Below are 18,749 nucleotides of genomic sequence, written 5' to 3'. Positions count from 1 at the left end.
TGCAACAACAAACATTGACGTCTATAGACAAATGTTTCTTCTCGTGGTTTCTCAATTTTTTTTTTTTTTTTTTTTAGAAAAACTTGAACTTGCGATGTTGTACAGAAAATTGCCAAGATCCGGATGATTTGTGACAAATGTATCGAAACGAAGGAGGTAGAATGTGATTTTTTTTTCTGGAAACCATCAAACGAGAAAAATGTGTAGACACGAAATAATTTACAGTTTTAAGGAAGACGATTAATGTTGTTTCCACAGTTTTTGTTGGCTTGCGAAAAAAAAACAAATAAACAAGAAAAAAACTTTTATTGTGCAATAAATTTTGTGTGGAAAGGCAGAAAGTTTCAAGTACGAAACAAAAAAGGTGCTACAAAGAAAAAAATGTAGAAAGTTGCGGAATCACTCATCAGAAAGTTGCTTTTCATGCCTTTGTATGGAAAAAATTCTCTAATATCATCACAAAAGGAAAAAAAATAAATTTATGAATAAAGAAGAAAATAAAATTATTCCGTGCGATTTAATTTAACGTCATCGTCATTTCGCGAACAAAAAACATGAAGCAAGAAGATGTTCTGCTTCCACACTTCAAAAGTGATAGAAATTAGGTTAATGCTTTTTCGTTACATTTTACCACTTTTCGACGCGAAAATTCCCTCTAAAAAGGTTTTTGCGCGCACATTTTCTCATTAATACCACAAAATAATTTTAAGTTAAATTTTCTTCGTTAGTTTCAGTGTCAAAAGGTGTCTTAATGATGATTTTTCGCACGAATGCCTTTGTCTGTACGAAAAAAAACCCTCATCAAGCTGACAGTTCCCGGAATGCATTGTGCGGTGAGAAGATCAGACGAAACAGACGTTTATCAGCAGAAGGTCGTTCATGCTTGAAAAGAAAATTACTAATAAAAAAAAATAAATTAACTTTTTCTTGTCAATGTTCCAAAATTAATCTCGCAGTTGATAGATTTCTAATTTAGATTGTGTTCGTTCATTTGCCAAAAAGAATAGATTTCATTGGAAAATTGTCTCTTTTATCTTAAAAATTGAAAAATTAACCGTCTATCATGTTGTCACAGAAGGCCAATAATGGGCTTGTGTCTGGCATACTTTCGACAAAAAAACATCATCATCATCATCATAATCATTTACATTTATTATTCAAATTTAATCATGTTTCATGTGAACAGTTTTGCTTACTTTTCATTTCATGTTTTTTTCTTTTCTTTTTTTTACATGCTTAAAAAGTTTTATTTGATGGAATATTAAATTAGATTAAGTTCTCGAGTCCTCGTTCAAAAGATGTTACGTAAGAAGACGATTGCCGTTGTCGTTGCCACTCCTGTTATTCAGTGAACTTGATGAAAAGAGAACAATTTGTCAATTTGGTGCAAGTGAATTTTATTTTTGTAAATGGAAACGAATTATAAACTCGAATTCTTCACAATGTCGGGACTGGCAATAAATTTGCGACATTCATTCAATTGTCACTCGATGTTTCCTTTAACAATTTATTTTTGTGAAAAATTTCACAGAGGGAAGTTTTTTTTGCGCAGTGGGTGACTTTTTAATAAAGAGCTTGAAAAATTGAATTTTTAAATTAATTTTAACAAAAAATAAAAATTAAAAATAAATAAATAAATAATAAATAAAAATAAACAGATTAAAAAAATTAGAAAATTTAATCTCAAAATAAATTAATAAAAATATTAAAGGATTACTAAAAAATTAAAAATATTTTTAAAAATTAAAATTAATTAATTTAATTTTAATAAATAAAATAATAATAAAAAAAATAGTTTTTAAAAATTTGATATTTTTTTTAAATTTAACAAATTGTTATATAAAAAATATTTAATTATTTATAATTTTATTACTCAAAATTATTAATTAAAATTTTATTTTATTTTATTAAAATTTATTAAAATAAATATTTTTTGCTCTTTCTCAAGGCTTAACAATATTTCATAATAATTAAAGAAATTTTTTAAATAGTATATGATTTTTAAAAAAAATTTAATATCTTTAAAAATTTTAATTATTTAAATATTTTAGCAATTAGCCTTTAGATAGCTTTTATTTAATTTTTACTTTTTTTTAAATCAAAAAAATAATTTAAAAAAAATTTAATTTTTCCATTAAATTTTTGCCTTTACAAATTTTTTTGAAAAATTTATCTTTAATTTTATCTATTTTTTATAAATTTTTATAAAAAAAAATATTTTATTTATTTTCAGACACATTTTTCGACGATTTCCAACAACTTCCCTAATATTTCACGATAAAAAATCGTCTAACATTGCACACATCCTCAACTTTAATGGAAGTTTAATGAAGTGAGGAATGAGATGTTTGAAGAAATTTATCATGTGTGTCTCTTTGTTTGTCATTTCCTTTTGAAATTCTCTCCGTTTCTCTCTCCCCAAGCAACAAAATTCCTTACAATACATTTTTATCTTCTCTTTTGAAACAGAAAAACTCGTAATTTCGTAGGTAGGGTGCCATGCCAGCATATTCTTGCCTCCCATGTAAAACTGTAACAAGGTAATTTTATTTTACATCACATATCATCGCAACAAAAAAACATCAACAAAAGCTGCACTTAAATATTTATTTCAATGGCGCAAATAGGTGTGTATTAATTTATTCCACTCCATACATTTTCAATGACTCCCAAATTAGGCAAAATTCTGCGTGTTTGAGGGCAATACTCTTAGCAATTCTCGTGGATTATTTTAAATGTGACTCGGGTGAATAAACTTTTTGGTAGCTGTGGGAGCCTAATTTGCTTCCATTTTTAATGAGGACCGGAAAAATCCTTGCGGAAATGTAATTTGACGTCAGAAAAGGCTTTTATGTCGCACGGAAGTAAGTAATGCTTATTAAACGAAAAAAAAAATTTTTTTTTTTCATTAAACTTTATCCTTTAACTAAAAACCTACATTTTCTCTCTTTTTCCGTAAACGCAGAGAGAAAAGAACAAACTTGACCTAAAATTCAGTGCAAAGTTCCGTACAACAACATTTTATGTGCAATACTGCCTTCCTGCCACATAAAGAATGTTATCAATTTCATTCAATCTCATTTTTTTTTTTGTACCTTGACCTGACCTGATAATGGTGAATAAACCATTGTACCGAACACACAATTGTGCAATTTGCGATAACTGGTTCAATTTTTTTTTTTTGTATAAATATTTAGCGAAAAATGAAATAATAATAATAGGAAAAGTTTTTGCACAAAAAAAAATAAAATTTAATTTTGTAACACTCGTTATTCATTACTTTTGTGTTGCTAACGAAATTACAAATTTATTTAATTAATAATACAAGAATTTCGTTTTTTTTCAGTGTTTCGTGAATTAAAACACAAAACGGGAAGACACGTAAATGTTCGGTGTCAATCATGTAATTAACGATGTTGGGAGGCGGCGACAATGCGTTACGAAACATTGCATGAAAATTTACAATAAAATTTTAAAAATAGCCTTGCTACTGTTCAAAAGTGACTTGACTTGACTCGGAGTACAAACGGAAGTGAAAGCAAAGAGGAATAATTAAAAGCAATAATAATAATGGGTTGGTGACGGTTGCGTTTTGGACTTGCTTGAAACACTCGGAAAAAAATGAGCAATTAACTCGAATTTAAGACTTCATTTGTAATTTGTGTTGTGAAAAGTGAATAAATCATGTAGAAAAGTGAGAAATTGTGAGTGAAATGCAAGGTTAGTGAAAATTTTTTGTTGTAATTAAAATTTTTTGTAAGAAGGAAAGTAACAATTATTTTGATTTTTCGTGAATTTTAAGGAAAATTGCTCAAAAAAAGGTTTGGAAATTTTCCAAATTCCAAATTAAAAGTCAAAATATTTAAAAAAAAAAATAAAAAAAATATTTTATTAAAATAAAACCTAAATAAATAAATATTTTAAGGCTTTTAAAAAATTAAAAATAAAATAAATTTTTAAAATAAGTTTAAAAATACTTTTAAAAAATTTAAAAAAAAATAATTTTATTAATTAAATAATTTATTTCAATATAATTTAATTAAATTAATTAATTTAATTTAATTTAATTTAATTAATTTTAATTTAATTAATTTAATTTAATTTAATTAATTTAGTTCAATTTAATAAATTAATTAATTTTACTTTTTCAATTAATTTATAGCGTTTAATTAATTTAGGAAAATATTTAGTAAATTAAATAAAAAAATTAGGAAAGAAAAATAAAATAAATTTTAAAATATTTTTTTTAAAAAAAATAAATTAAAAAAAAATAAAATAAAAAAAAATAATTTTAAATCAAATTTTTTAATAATTAATTAATTTAAAATCCTTAAATATTTTTTAATAATAATAAAATCAAATAATTAAAAAAAAATAATTAAATAAAAAAAATTTAAGACTTTTGAAAAAAATAAATTAAAAAATAAGAAAAAAAAATTCAGTAATTTTTTTTTAAATAATTTGAAAACTTTTGTTTAGAAAATTAGGAAAATAATTGAAATTTTGAATATTAAATATGCCAAATTATGATAAAAATCGTCTGCAAAAAGTAAGTAAATCTCTCATCGCATGCCAAATCACTTAATTCACTTTCTCATTAATGCCCTTCTCACATTTGCCTACACAGATATGAAGATACAAGTTCACACTTCCGACAAGCACTGCGACACGAGCCAACTTTCCTCTAGATTTAATGCCCATAAATCACCGATGCAACATTCATTCATTCGCCGAACATTCATTAGAAATGTTTTAATTTTTCAATTTTTGGCCCGACAAACGACGACGCTACAAATATTTATTAAAGACAAATATTTAGCCCGGTAAGAGAATTGCCAAAAAACGAGACTGCATAAAATATTTATTACCCAAAACATTTCATTCTGTAGACATTTTGAGCATGTTTATTTGAATTTTAATTCATTCAGACAAAATTTGATTTGATTGATTTAATTTTGATGAAAGTGTCAATTGATTCGTGACTCATTCGTGCATTTCCAAACAATCGCAAAAAAAAATCGCGTGACAAAATGACATGAGTGAACGAAATTTATTGATACGTTTAATAAAATAATATTTTGCGAAGAGGCAGGCAAGAGAAAGGTCGCATTTTGATATGAGAAACAAACATATGTTATTGTTTATTTGTCTGTCTATCGATATATTTATTCGTAATTTCGGAAGAAAATGACGGCTTATCATGACATACGTGGGTAAAATTTGCATTGAATGCCTTTTTGTCCTTTTTATGATCCCCGCACCAAAAATATCTCGTTTGAAATTTAATACGCTTGAATTTTATGACGGCATAAAGCAGATAGTTAATGGATGCATCGACGATACCATGTCACCCTCTCCCCAAGTCAATGGCAATAATTTTCGCGTAAAAATGTTTTTTTTACTGTTTCATGAGGTTGCAATAAAAATTCAAATTTTTCGAGATTAGATGTTGATCTTTAACGCAGCCACTTGCTTATCAAAACCCTTTTTGTATGTTTTTGGAGAGACATCTTAATAATGCAAACAATTTTTTTTTTGTGTCTAGCAAACATCCTCGCTAAAACATTACATTCGATAGAGGAGGACAAAAATACAAACAAGCATTAGCATGAAATGAGGAGGAAATACGAATAATTTTCCGTTTTATTTTTTTTTTTTATTTTAGATATTTTACACACGAAGCAAGTCTGCAGGATGATGCAAAATATCATTCTCTTTATATGGATTTATGGTAAAAGGAGGAAAAATAAAATATAAATGGCCGGATATGACTTGTAAATAAGAAGACATCTGTTTGCTGTCGCAAATGATTACATTTTCATAGATGAACTAACGTTTTTCGGGTGTTTGGAATTAAGGAAGATAACGTGGGTGATATGAAAAGGAACTTTAATGAGGAAAATCGGTCTATTGGAAAATTTGTGAATTTTCGTATCGTAAGTATTTTATCGAGAATTCTAATTAAGGGAGGTGAAGGGAAATTAATATAAATCGATTTTTTGAATAAATCAATGTACGATTTTTACCAAAATTCGTTATGCATGATAATATTCCTTAGAATTTTTTGACTTTTTTTAATATTTTTTTTATTTAATTATTTTATTTTCTTTAAAATTAAATTTTAATTATCTCATAATTTTTTTTTTAAATCTAAAATGAAAATATTTAAATACCAAATTAATTAAATAAATTAAATTAATTATTTTCTTTGCATTTTTAAGAAAAAATAATTGTTGTAAAAAATTATTTTATTTAAATTAAATTTTAATTATCTAATATTTTTAAAATCTAAAGTGAAAATAATTAAACCAAATTAATTAATAAAATTAATTTAAAAACTTAAAAATTAAATTACAATTTAAAAATTAATTACATTTTTTTATTCAAATTTAATTTAAATAAATTTTATTCATTTAAAGTAATTCATTTATTTTTAATTAAATAATATTTATTGTATTTTTTATTATTTTAATAAAATATTTACTTAAGTTTATTAATTAATTTATTTTATTTATTTTTTTATTTTTTTTATTTTATTTATTATTTTATTATTTTTTTTATTTATTTTTATATTTATTTTATTATTTTTATTTATTTATTAATTTTTTTTATTTGATAATTAATTTTAAAATATTTTTTTAGATTAAAATCTGACTTCAAATACGGAATTTTACGAGGCATTTTCATAATGACACACATGATAAATTTACTAAAACCCGTTAATCCATCAATAAATCCACTGCAAATAATAATTCACCATCGCCAATAATAATTTATCCAAACACCACAAAATTTACTCAACTTGACTTGCATCATTTATGATAAAATAATTGATTGACTGTGTCATAATAAATAAATATAAAAAATCATCATTACCTTACATTACATTTTTTTACACGCCTGACACTCGTGACGTGTTGTGATACATTTTTAATTGAAAGCCATAAATTAATGTCATATTGTAAAAAAACAGGCAGTAACTCGTAGATTTATGACCTTACTGCAGTTTCAAGTCCTCAATAAATATCATTTTATTTGAAATTTTAATATCTGTGCCACTCTTAACAATGAACGTTGACAACTTTCATCAAGTATTTCATTAAAAATTTTCATAAAAGTTTATCGGTGTGACTGACAATGGCAACGAGATAACAAGAGGAGAGACATAAAACATAAAATAAACATGGGATATTGTGCACCGATGACGACAATGATGACCTTGTACTTTTGTCATGCATTCCGGGAAAACTGGACAGGATTTGAGTGCAAGGTCTTCGTGAGTGCTTAATCTTCATGCAACAACAAATAACAACAGCAACTTTTCATAACAACAATTTCCTTGTTTTGTATTTCCTCGGCAAGTATTTAAGTTTTCGTTCCCCCGACAACATTAATTCCTGATGAAGTTCATTGCTTGTAAGGAGACATACTACATTTTCATTCATATGCAAAAACTTCTGCTGCATCTTGTTTGTATCCTACAAGAAATTTATTTATGACTATAAAATTCATGTTTTCCCGAGAAAAGTCTTGTACCGACGGAAGGAAGTGCAAGAGACGAAAATGCACTGTGAACGTACTCAATGTTGGTAATTTGTGTCGGTTTCATGTGAGATGATAATTAATTTGAGCTGATTTTATCAAGTGTGGTTGCACAAATAACAAGTTTAAGTAGTTTGTCTGTAAAGCCGAATGTCGAGAGATTAATGGTAAAGTTGTAAATTCAATTTTTTGGGATGTTTTTGTAATTAAGGTAACGAATCTCATCAAAAAAGTTCTTTATTGGATCTAAACGTGGAAGAAAAACAATAAAACTTTTGTTTTTGGGTAAGTCCATGACATTTTTTGACAGTTCAGAAAATGACAGGTGTCAAAATTTTTGATAAAATCTCGATTTTTTAATTGATGTCAAAGAATTTTGTGTCATTTTTATCTTTAAAATATCATTTGAATCGTAAAAACATTCAAAAAAGAATTTTTAGTAAAGAAAATTGAACTGTCAAATTTTTAAAATGTCAAAATTTTGACAGTTCAATTTTTGTTTTTACTAAAATGTGAATTTTTGAATGTTTTTTCGATTCAAAATATATTTTAAAGATAAAAATGTCACAAAATTTAATTAAAATTGTACAAAAATCGAGATTTTTTCAAAACTTTTGACACCTGTCAAAATTTTTTCATGGAATTACCCAAAAACGACCCAAAATTTGACTTTTTTGCCTTTCAAGCTTCAAAAAACAACCGAAAATTAGCAATTTACTAACGACCAACGACACTGATCGATGTTTGCAATAAAGATAAAGCGAATTATACGAAAACTAATCAATCTTCCTTCGCATTCACAATAAATCTAAACGAATGAATCGAAGGAACGGTCTCGATAAGAAGTTTATTGACTCACTCAGCATTTTCTCCGAGAAAATGTATTTCATTAAATTCAGACACAATTGTGCCAAATATGAAATAATCAATCAACTTTCCTTTGTGTTTGAACTTCATGAGCAGCTTATTCTCTCGAGGGACATTGATGATGTTTTTCTCACATTTTTTTTTTTTTTTCGGAGACGAGATCCAAAAATTATCTTTCTGACACACAAAAAATGATAAATGTAATAACAGACACCAATTCAAGGTTTTTGTCGCCCCATTTTTTCCTTCGTTTTTTTTTATACGCAACTGCTGGTTGCGAAAAATGAAGAAGAATAATGTCTTGCTATTATTCGAAATGATATCTATGGAAACTTTATTTTATTCAATTGAAGCAGTGCAAAAAACAGCAGTGTAAAAATAATCGTAAAACAGACAAAATTTCAAGAAAATGGCAATCATTTTCAATTACTTTGATTTTTTTTCTTGTCGAATAACAAAGTATCGAGTTACGTTGTTTGGTTTGATCGTGGGTTGGTTCATCATGAATATCATTATGTGTAGGCGAAAAGTATCCCGCGTCAAAAGGGGGATTTTCAAACATATTTATTTTTTTAAAAAAATGTAGGTACAAAAAATAAATGAGAAAATTACTTTTTTTTCTCAATATTTTTTTTTATAACCAAACTAATTTCCTGGCTGTCAAATCAAAACCATCTGATTTTTCAGCTGTTCTTTCCCGGCAATTCGTATTTTTTATATTTGGGGATTTTTTTTTTTTTTTTTTCAATTGATAGAAAAAAGTACAAAAGTTGTTTACATAAAAATGAGACACTGATGACAATAAATTGAATCCCTTCGAGTTAAATGTTTTTTCTATCATTTCACTAAAAAGTTTGGATATTTTTAGAGAGATGAAAGAAACAATAACTGAAGCAATTTTCCGCTTGAAGGGTAAAGAAACGCATTTGTTTGAAATCGAAATTTGTTTCTAAAGTAATTTGTTTGAGAAACAAAAAAATATTTTGTCAGTCTAAAAAATTATAGAGAAGTGAAAGATGACAGCTGGATCAACTTTTGCTGAAATTCAAGGTTGTTCATTGATTTTACAAAAATAAATTGACAAGTTAATATGCAATCAACTTCACATCCTATTTTGTGTTATAAAATTAAATTACCGCGGTCTACTTGCAATTGTATAAAATTTTGTAAGGGAGTTGAGTACTTTTCTTTGATTTTTTCATACAAAAACTTTCTTCAAGCTTATTTGAATAAATTAAAGCAGTTCACTTGATGATTCGTAACACAGAACTTAAGTTATAACATTTCAAAGTTAGTATGGTTTTGAATTTTTAACATTGTTAGATTTTCAGTAATCTTTTCTACTAATTTAATTTTTGCTTTTTATTCGAATTACTTTTGTTTCTTTTTCAGGATCCTCTTGAATTTTTGATTTTCTTTAACAAATTCTTCAAACATTAATTCTAGTTGTTTAATTTTTTCTTCCAAAGCCTTAATTTTTTCATCAGCAATTTTGTCTGCATTTTTCATTTCTTCTATTCCTTGAATATCGTCAAGATAATTCGTAATATCTGGAACACATTTGATACTTTCCTGTCTAAAATAGCTCCGAACTTTAGAATCACTTGGTTCAGGTAAATACGTGATTCCTTTAAACTCCAAAAAAATATTCGCTCTTGTAGCTCGACTACAAAAAACTTCGTTATCATGCCATCGAAAAAGGTTGATATCCTTACAAGCTTCTACAATTTTCTCTACTTCCAAGTCAATCAAATCATTCGAATGTATTGTGAAAGTTCTTAATTTTTTATTGTTCCTCAGTAACTCAGCTGGAAATTGAGTTATTTTATTCCAGCCTAAAATTAAAGTATTTAACTTCGTTAAATCCCGAAATAAGTTCATGTCAGTAAATCCCGTTAATTGATTATAAGGTAAATATATCAATTTTAAATTTTTTAAACCTTTAAAAGTGTCTGGAAGGAGCTCTTTGAGACGATTACTATCTAAATGCAAATATTTCAAACTTTTACATTCATGGAATGCATCTTCAGTGATTTCTTCAGCACTTATTTGGTTGGCCCATAAAGTCTCGGTTTCCGGAAAGGTTTTGCAAATGTTATTGTAAAATATAGGAATCACACATCTCGTGAAGTCAACAACTGTGTAAGGTTTGTGCTCTTCTAAGCCTTTTGGAATCCATTGGTAAGTATCATAAGTTAAATTTATATCAGTGAAGTTACAAAGATTTTGGGAAGATTCACATTCATATTCTGGAATATCCGAAAAACCGAACAATATTTTTAAAATAAAGTTGAAGAATAGGAAAAAATTTCTTTTTTCAGCCATTTACGTGAATTTAACGTTAAAAAATTGATTTAATACTAAATTGAAAATTAGCTTTTTCAAAGCCTTCAATATAGGTATTAAGAAAATCAAATTAAGTGAATTTAATTGATTATATTTAAAAATGATTTATTTCATTTATAAACCTTAGATTCAAAATTTTCTCATTTTTATGAAAAATTTAATTAATGCAACAAGATTTTAAAAGTTGCTTTGTGCTTCTCCGTTTATAATTTATTTTACAACGAAATTTCAACAATTTTACTTTCCTGATGTGCCCTTCGACATCTTTGTTACCTTTTGGTTATAATGAACGTCTTGAGTTATTTGAGGAGTTTGTCTTTCTTTCACAATTTCATCTAAAATCGATTCAAAAATTTTAATTTTTCCTTCCAACACTTTCACTTTTTCATTAATTGCGCTTTCTTCATTTTTCATTGCTCCAATTCCTTGAATATCTTTCATATAATTCGTAATATCTGGTACACATTTTGTGAAATCTTCTTGCCTTAAGTAGTTGCGACCTCTAACATTAGGTTTGTCGACTAAATACTTTATTCCTTTAAATTTTAAATACATATTGGCTCTTATAACTCGACTGCAAAACACTTCATTATCATACCAGTGAAATATCTTGAGATCTTTAAAATTATCCGCTATTTTTTCTACTTCCAAGTCATGCAAATCATTCGACTGCAAATAAATTTCTTTTAATTTTTTGTTATTTCTTATTAGTTCAAACGGAAATTGAGTTAAAAAATTATAACTCAGCGTTATAGTGTGTAAATTAGGTGAAGACGAAAAAAAGTTCATGTCATCAATTAAGGTCAATTGATTATATTGAAAGGCAAATTGTTCTAATTTGCCTAATTTCTTCAGTGTGTTGGGATAAAGTTTTTTGAGACGGTTTTTCGTAACATATAAATTGACTAAATCTGTACATGCATCAAAGGCATCTTCAGTGATTTCCTCAGCCTGTAAGGAGTCCAACCAGAGTGTTTTCGATGATGGAAATGTTTTGCAAATGATGTTGTAAATAACTGGAACCACACAGTCCGTGAAATCTACAGATGTGTAAGGTTTGTGCTTGTCTAATCCTTTTGGGATCCATTGGTAAGCATCTTTAGTTACCTTTACATCAGTGAAGTGACAAAGATTTTTAGATGATACACATTTAAATTCTGGAATTTTTGCAAAGCTTAAAGATATTTCTAAAATAAAACTAAAAAAGAATAAAAAATTTCTTTTTTCAGTCATTTTAGTGAATTTAAACTTTTAAAAAAATTCTAATAGTAAACTTTATCTTAGTGTTTTCAAACCTTTTAAAGACTTAAACTTAAATTTGATTTAAAAAATTAAATTACGTATCACAAATCAAATTAAGTGAAATTAATTGATTATTGAAATATTTAACTTTTATATTGACTTTTTTCTGCTCTTTACTTTCAGAAATCTTGGCTAGAAAACTGACTCCTTTGATATGATCATCATACAAAAGCACAATAAAACTTTTAAATATGGAAACATTTAAGAATGGTTATCGACTCCATGTTCGCCTTTGACTTGATGAGAAAAAGAATCGATTTCCAACAACTGGCTTGTAAGATCACACATAAAATATCGTCCTTTGTCCCATTACAAACTTCCCTTGCTAGGTAAGTCCTTTGCTCTTCGAGGTATCTAAGTGCATCATGTGTGTGGTTTGCTGTCTTTAAGCATTCGAAATATGTTGATTATAGGAAAATTCGTGATAACTCGACGTTTTCAATGTAAATATGTAGTAATGGGGAAATGCTTGCCTTCAATGAATAGATTCTGAAATTAATTTAAATTTTCATTTTTTCGTCTTTGTCAATTCCTTCAACGACTTTGTGTCACTGGAATGGCAAAAAATAAAGTAACGAAAAAACGTTAGAAAAAATATATAAAATAAAATAGCCGCCAGTTTACTTCCAATGAACCTATCAACAGAATATCAAGAATATTTAATAATTTCGCTTATTTTCAAAATGATGAAACAATCAGTGAGGTATTTAAGCCGAAGATAAGAACTGACTTTTCTAAATTTTTGAATGTTTGGCATTTATCGAGTAATTATTTTGGGATATCACAAAATCCATTTTAAATCTATAATGTCCTAATCAACCAGTGATAATCAATACCTAATTTTTCCTTTTCTCACTCGAACCAAACAACTTTATAACGTTCCCTTAAAATTTATGGACAGCTTTTTTAGGTCACAGCACACACATGTACTCGTTAAAAAATTACCCGTTAAAATTCAGAAGGGGGAACTTTTTCGTATACACTTGACTCGGAAAATCGTTGATAAAAAAACAACAATATTTTCGTGTTCAAACAAAATTCCGTCACAAACAAACAAACCTCCGTAGAAAATTCTAACACAACAACAACAACTAAAAAGAGGGAAACAAAAACCGGGATAACACATGATTTCAATGCAAATGGCAAATACGTGCATCGTCTCGCTCCCCCCCTTTTCTAAAAAAAAAATATTTTCCGTATCAACTTCCTTCCTAAACATTCCCTTTTCTCGTACTTTACCCGGGAATGTCTGCTTAGCACGTCAAACAATACGTCGTTGTCGCGTTTCCAATGGAAATTGGACACCTTCGCATACAATCAGTTCTCCATTCGATAACGTAGGTACCTTTTGTTTGATCTTTTTATTGCATCAATTCAATACCTGAAAAAGTGCGAAAAAAAATTGGGAACAAGGGGAATGAAAATGTTCAGAAAAATAATTGCGTGATTTGAATGTATCACACACTTCGCATCTCAAAATCATTTTCATTCCGTTTTAATTTCATTTCCTTTTAATGTGATTCAATTTCTTCACTCGACCTTGCAAAAAAAAATCCAAGCCTTTCCCGCATTGTCGCACCACTTCATCATAAATAATCGTAACAACGCTCTCCAATAATCAAAGAGTCATAAAAACTGAAGAACGTACTTCAACAACAAATACGCGTTTTCATCTGTCCTGCACGCAGCAATTGCCATAAAAAAGCAGAAAAACGTGAGTTCTAACAATATTATTTTTTTTTGCGTAGCTGGCTCAAGGCATTCTATTTTCGAAAGGGAGAGTACCTGGAATTTTTCCGCACAAAAGTTTTTAGATGAAAAAACAACAGAAAAAATTGTGTTTATTTGTCAGATCACGTCGGTTTTCACGTCACTCCGCGTACAAAGGGCTCGTTTGTCATCATTTTCAATCATCATTATCTTTTGGCAGAGGCACCTGCTTCATTGTTGTGCGCTTGTTGACGTTCAAGTGAGGGAGGATGTATGTAATGAAGTTCTTTGTTGTGTGTTAAGTGCTGACGGCGGCGCGACAAGTGCGTTTATGGCGGCTTTCTTTTGTGAAAAAGAGAAAAAAAATTGAGACAAAAAAAACGGTTTTTGAACTCGTGGGACAATGTGCGGTAAGTACTTTTTGTCAAATGATGACGTTTTGATCGTTTTGAGAACGGAAGTTGTCAAAATTCAAGTGAATGACTTTTGAATAAAGTTTGAGTTTTTATTGATTTGAGATCAAAAAGGAAGAAAATTAATTCGAAGTTGAAATTTTTTTTAAAAAGTATTTTTTTGAATGTTAAAAAATATTTAAAATTTCATTGAATTTCAAAAATTACTTAAATTAGTTTCTTAATTAATTTTTCTTTTAAATTAATACTTTAATTAATTAATTTGTTTTTTTTTTGTATTTAAATTAATAAAAAATCTATTTTAAAATCTAAAACAAAAACTAATTTAAATTATTTAGTTTTTAAAGATTTTTATTAAATAATTTAATTGTTTATAAAAATATATTTTTAAAATTTATTATTAATTATTTAAATTCGTGAATATTTTAAAATAAAACAAAAACTAATTTTTTTTTTTTTTTAAAAATTACTTTTAATTTATTTTTTTTTTTTTTTTAAAATTTATTTTTTCGATGAATATACATTATTTTATTTTTTAAATTTAATTTTAATTATTTTTTTTTTTTATTTTTTTAAGAAAAAGTTAATTTAATTTAATTTTTTTAAAATTAATATAAATAATTATTTTTCGTAGTTTTTTTTTATTTCTCATTTCAAAATTTTTTTAATAATTTTTATAAAATAATCAAAAAATCGTCTACCATATATTTTCTTTGTTTTTCCAAGACCTATTTCCTCTCAAATCAATAAAATTTAAAAAACAAATCTCTTAAAATAACATTTTCCCCTTTTACAAAATTTTAAATATTTCAAAACCTTTCAATTTGACACTAATGAACTTTCAATGTAGTAATCGTATTACATTAACACAAAATAATACAGCAAGAAAAAGTAGTTGTGCTTTGACTCCTCTCTGCTTCCTTTCGAACAAACGAGCAAACAAAGTGCGGTCCGTAGAGCAATCAAGCATGGCATTATTTTAATTTCGGGAAATAATATACTTTTATCTACTTCTACGCTGCATGCCACGTAACCAACTACTACAATAATTTTCCATTCGAAAACATTCTCCATTGTGACCATAAATTAAGACGAGCAAGAGGAAACGTGAGGGGGAGCAGAATTTTAGAGCGCACATCAAAAAACATCGCTACAGAGGAAAATATGGAACTTACTCACTTCTCTAATGATATTTTAATTTTTGGTTCATGTTTTGGCATGTTTTTAAATTATATTCTATTAAAGTGGGTTGATATGCATTAAAAAGCTCTACGCGCGAGGGAGGAAGGAAACAAAATGCGGAACTATGTAAAATTTACAATGCGCTAACAGGAACAAATTCTCAGAAGGGGAGAAAACGTTCATCGCGTCATCGTCACTCGCCAGCGGCATGCAGCAATAATTACATCAATTCTGAAAGATGTTCCGTTCTCGAAGGTACTTTTGAAGGGTGCGAACAAACATGCGCTTGTTTGTTATGTTATTAATATGCAGATTAGCCTTTGAAAATAAAAAATTGTCGAATTTTATGGCAGTTTTATGATTTTATACAAAAAAAAATTCAACGCAAAAAAAGGAACACGGAAATGAACATTTTTTGTATGCAAATTTCATTTTATTACAATTTAAATGATGATAATGCCATGAAAGTTGTGCGTACAAATAGCGATAAAAAACATTTCAATTAGAAAGTGAGCGCAAGTGAGCAAACAAATTAATTTAATTAAAGAGGGAAATATAAAGACAGAATTATTATGAGGGAAGAAGATACAGAATTATTCATAAAATAGCAAAGAAAATGGCATTTTGTTTAATGATTATTTCGTAATCTAGTGGATTTTGGGGATTTCTGTGATTTTTCAAACGAAATATGGAAGAAATGTCAAAGAAAATTTTTGGATGTCTTAATTCTGTGATTAAAAAGCAGACTAATCTCACATTTTTTTTAATTTTTTTGTCTTCAGAATTTTCGATTTAATCTCTTGAATCCTGATTTTCAAAATTTTTTAAAAACCCAACATTTTTTATTTAACTAAAATTTAAACTAAAAAAATTGAATTAAAATATTAATTAAATTTAATTTTAAATAATCGTAATTTATATTTTTTTATTAAAAAAAATTGTTAAAATAATAATAAATTTATTTTAAATAATATTTTAATAGTATGTATTTATTAGTATTTATTTAGTTAAAATATTATTTAAAATTAATTATTAATTATGTTAATATTTTTTTTTAAATAAAAAAATATAAATTACGATTTTTTGTAATTTAAATTTAATTATTTTTTTAATTTATTTTTTTTAGTTTGAATTTTTTCTTGTTAAATCCTTTAAATTTATTTTAAATTTTTATAACAATTCATTAATTTATTTATTTTATTCATTTAATTTAATTTATTAATTATTTATAAATTTAATTTTTTTTTTAATTTCTTTTTTTTAAAGAAATAAAATACTTTAAAATTAAATTATGCAAAAAAATCGCTGAAGAAAAATTTATCTGCTTTCAAATGATAAAGCAACAGAAAAAAAATAAAAAAAATTCTCAGAAGGCATCATTGTGCAAAGTTCTTGAAACTCATTAATCAATCCTTTTCATGCAAGCCAATTAAAAATTCTAAGAATCTGAAGCGGAATCGTTATTTTTAACAAAAGATTGTAAGAATCACAGCTCAACAAAATTCCAAGAAAAAGGAGCAAAATATTCTCCTCGCGTTTTCTCACCTTAAAAAATATTTTTATTGCACAAACTTTTCTCATGATAATAATTAGCGTATGATAATATCTCCCAATTCTCGTACTTTTTCGCATGAAAGTAACGAGAAAACTTTTTATTTTTCCCTTTGGGACAAAACAACGAACACGACCTTTTTTGCATCGATTCAACAAAAAAAAGTAGCTTATTGAACTATTTTCTGTGCGTCTCGCGTCATCACCGACGTTTTTTTCCTTTCTTTCTTTTTTTGATCCAGAACGTGACAAGATAATCTTTCCATTCAATTTCGTGTTTCATGTCAACATTACAACATTGTAGACACGAAATTCATTTAGATGGCTTCTTACACGTTTATTGGGGATCTAGAATCTCTCCTGCTGACTGAACGCACAGAATATTAAAACGTTCGTTCAACTTGGTGCAGCAAACGTTCTAATTGAATGTTTTGGTGTCTCACTTTTGTGCGGCGGAGACAAAACAGAGGGAGAAGAAAGGGTTGTTATGAAGTTGTCTCATAAATTGAGAAACCACAATAAAATTATTGTTCTCGGTCGAAAATGGGGAATTTTGGGATTTTTCACATGTAATCAAGTGAGAATTTGTCAAAATGGCGTTCATGACGTACAAAATATTTTTGAGGCACACATCTTAACCGCATTTTAAATTTTCTTGTTTTCAAAATTTTATTTTTATTTATGATAAAATATAAAATAAACTTTCAATTATTCAAGAAAAAAAAAGAAAATTTTAAAATTTTTAGAAAATTTCGAAAACTAATCAAATTCAACTTTTAATAAAACAAAATTTTAATAGATAAATTTTTTTAATTTTTCCAAATTTTCAAAAAAATTTAATTTTTTTTTATTTTTTTTTTTTAATAATTAAAAGTTTATTTTATATTTTTACATAGATTTTTTTTCAAATTTTTAAAAAATAATTTTCAAAAAGTATCAAAGTATTTATTAATTTTTTTTTTTAATTTTTGAGATATTTAAAATTTTTTTTAAGTATTTCTAATTAATCAAGTATTTCTAAAAATTTTACATTTTTTTTTTTAGATTTTTTATTTTATTTTTATAATTTTTTTAAAAGAGTTTTAATTAAAATTATCAAAACTTTTCTTTAAATTTTTAAAATTTTCCTTAAAATTATGAATTATTGTTCTAAATGATTCATCAAATTTTTAAGATTTTTTTTCTTTTTTTTTTGTAGTTGACGAATCCAATATTTATTTATTTTTTTTTTTTTTGTAATTAATTTAATTTAATTAATTTCAATAATAATTTAATTAAATTAATTAATAAAATTTATTATTTAAATAAATTTAAATTTTTCATGAAAATGAAGATACAGACTGAAGATAAACACTGACAGAATGACAAATGAACCAAATTTTTCAAATTAAAAATGAAATGCGTTAAAAAATTAAAACATTTGATAATTTCCCGAATATCATAATCCTCCCTACAATCACAGAAAAGATGTAACAAAACACAAGAAGAATAACATCACCACAATCTTTTGTTCCGTTTTATTGCTATAGAGTTGCTTTCATTTCAATTTATATTTCTACGGCATACTTTTTCCCCCCATTTGAACTGTAAATAAAGACAAACATCAGAAACTCCACATATGTGGATGGAACTACTCTTTTTTTGCCATAATGAACGTGCATTGTTCGACTTGATTATTATTTTAAGGCCTGCAAAACGGAAAATGTTACGTGCCTTGTCTAGCATTTTTCGTTTTTTTTGCCGTTTGAGTCAAAACCAAATGCAAATCTAATAAAATTATTTTCCCTGAAGAGACATAATTTAAATGGAACGTTCAATTGTCAGTACATTAGCAAA

General features: G+C 26.5%; 1 protein-coding gene across 1 annotated transcript in view; it reads right to left on the bottom strand.

Annotated features, from left to right (window-relative positions):
- Positions 1–18,749, bottom strand: part of LOC134827172 (F-box/LRR-repeat protein 16) — a 42,380-nt gene that overhangs the window by 22,389 nt on the left and 1,242 nt on the right. The window lies entirely within an intron of this gene.

Source organism: Culicoides brevitarsis, chromosome 1 (assembly GCF_036172545.1).
Source record: "Culicoides brevitarsis isolate CSIRO-B50_1 chromosome 1, AGI_CSIRO_Cbre_v1, whole genome shotgun sequence".
NCBI lineage: Eukaryota > Metazoa > Arthropoda > Insecta > Diptera > Ceratopogonidae > Culicoides > Culicoides brevitarsis.
Note: the sequence above shows the minus strand (reverse complement) of the source record. Positions and strands in the feature narration are given on the sequence as shown.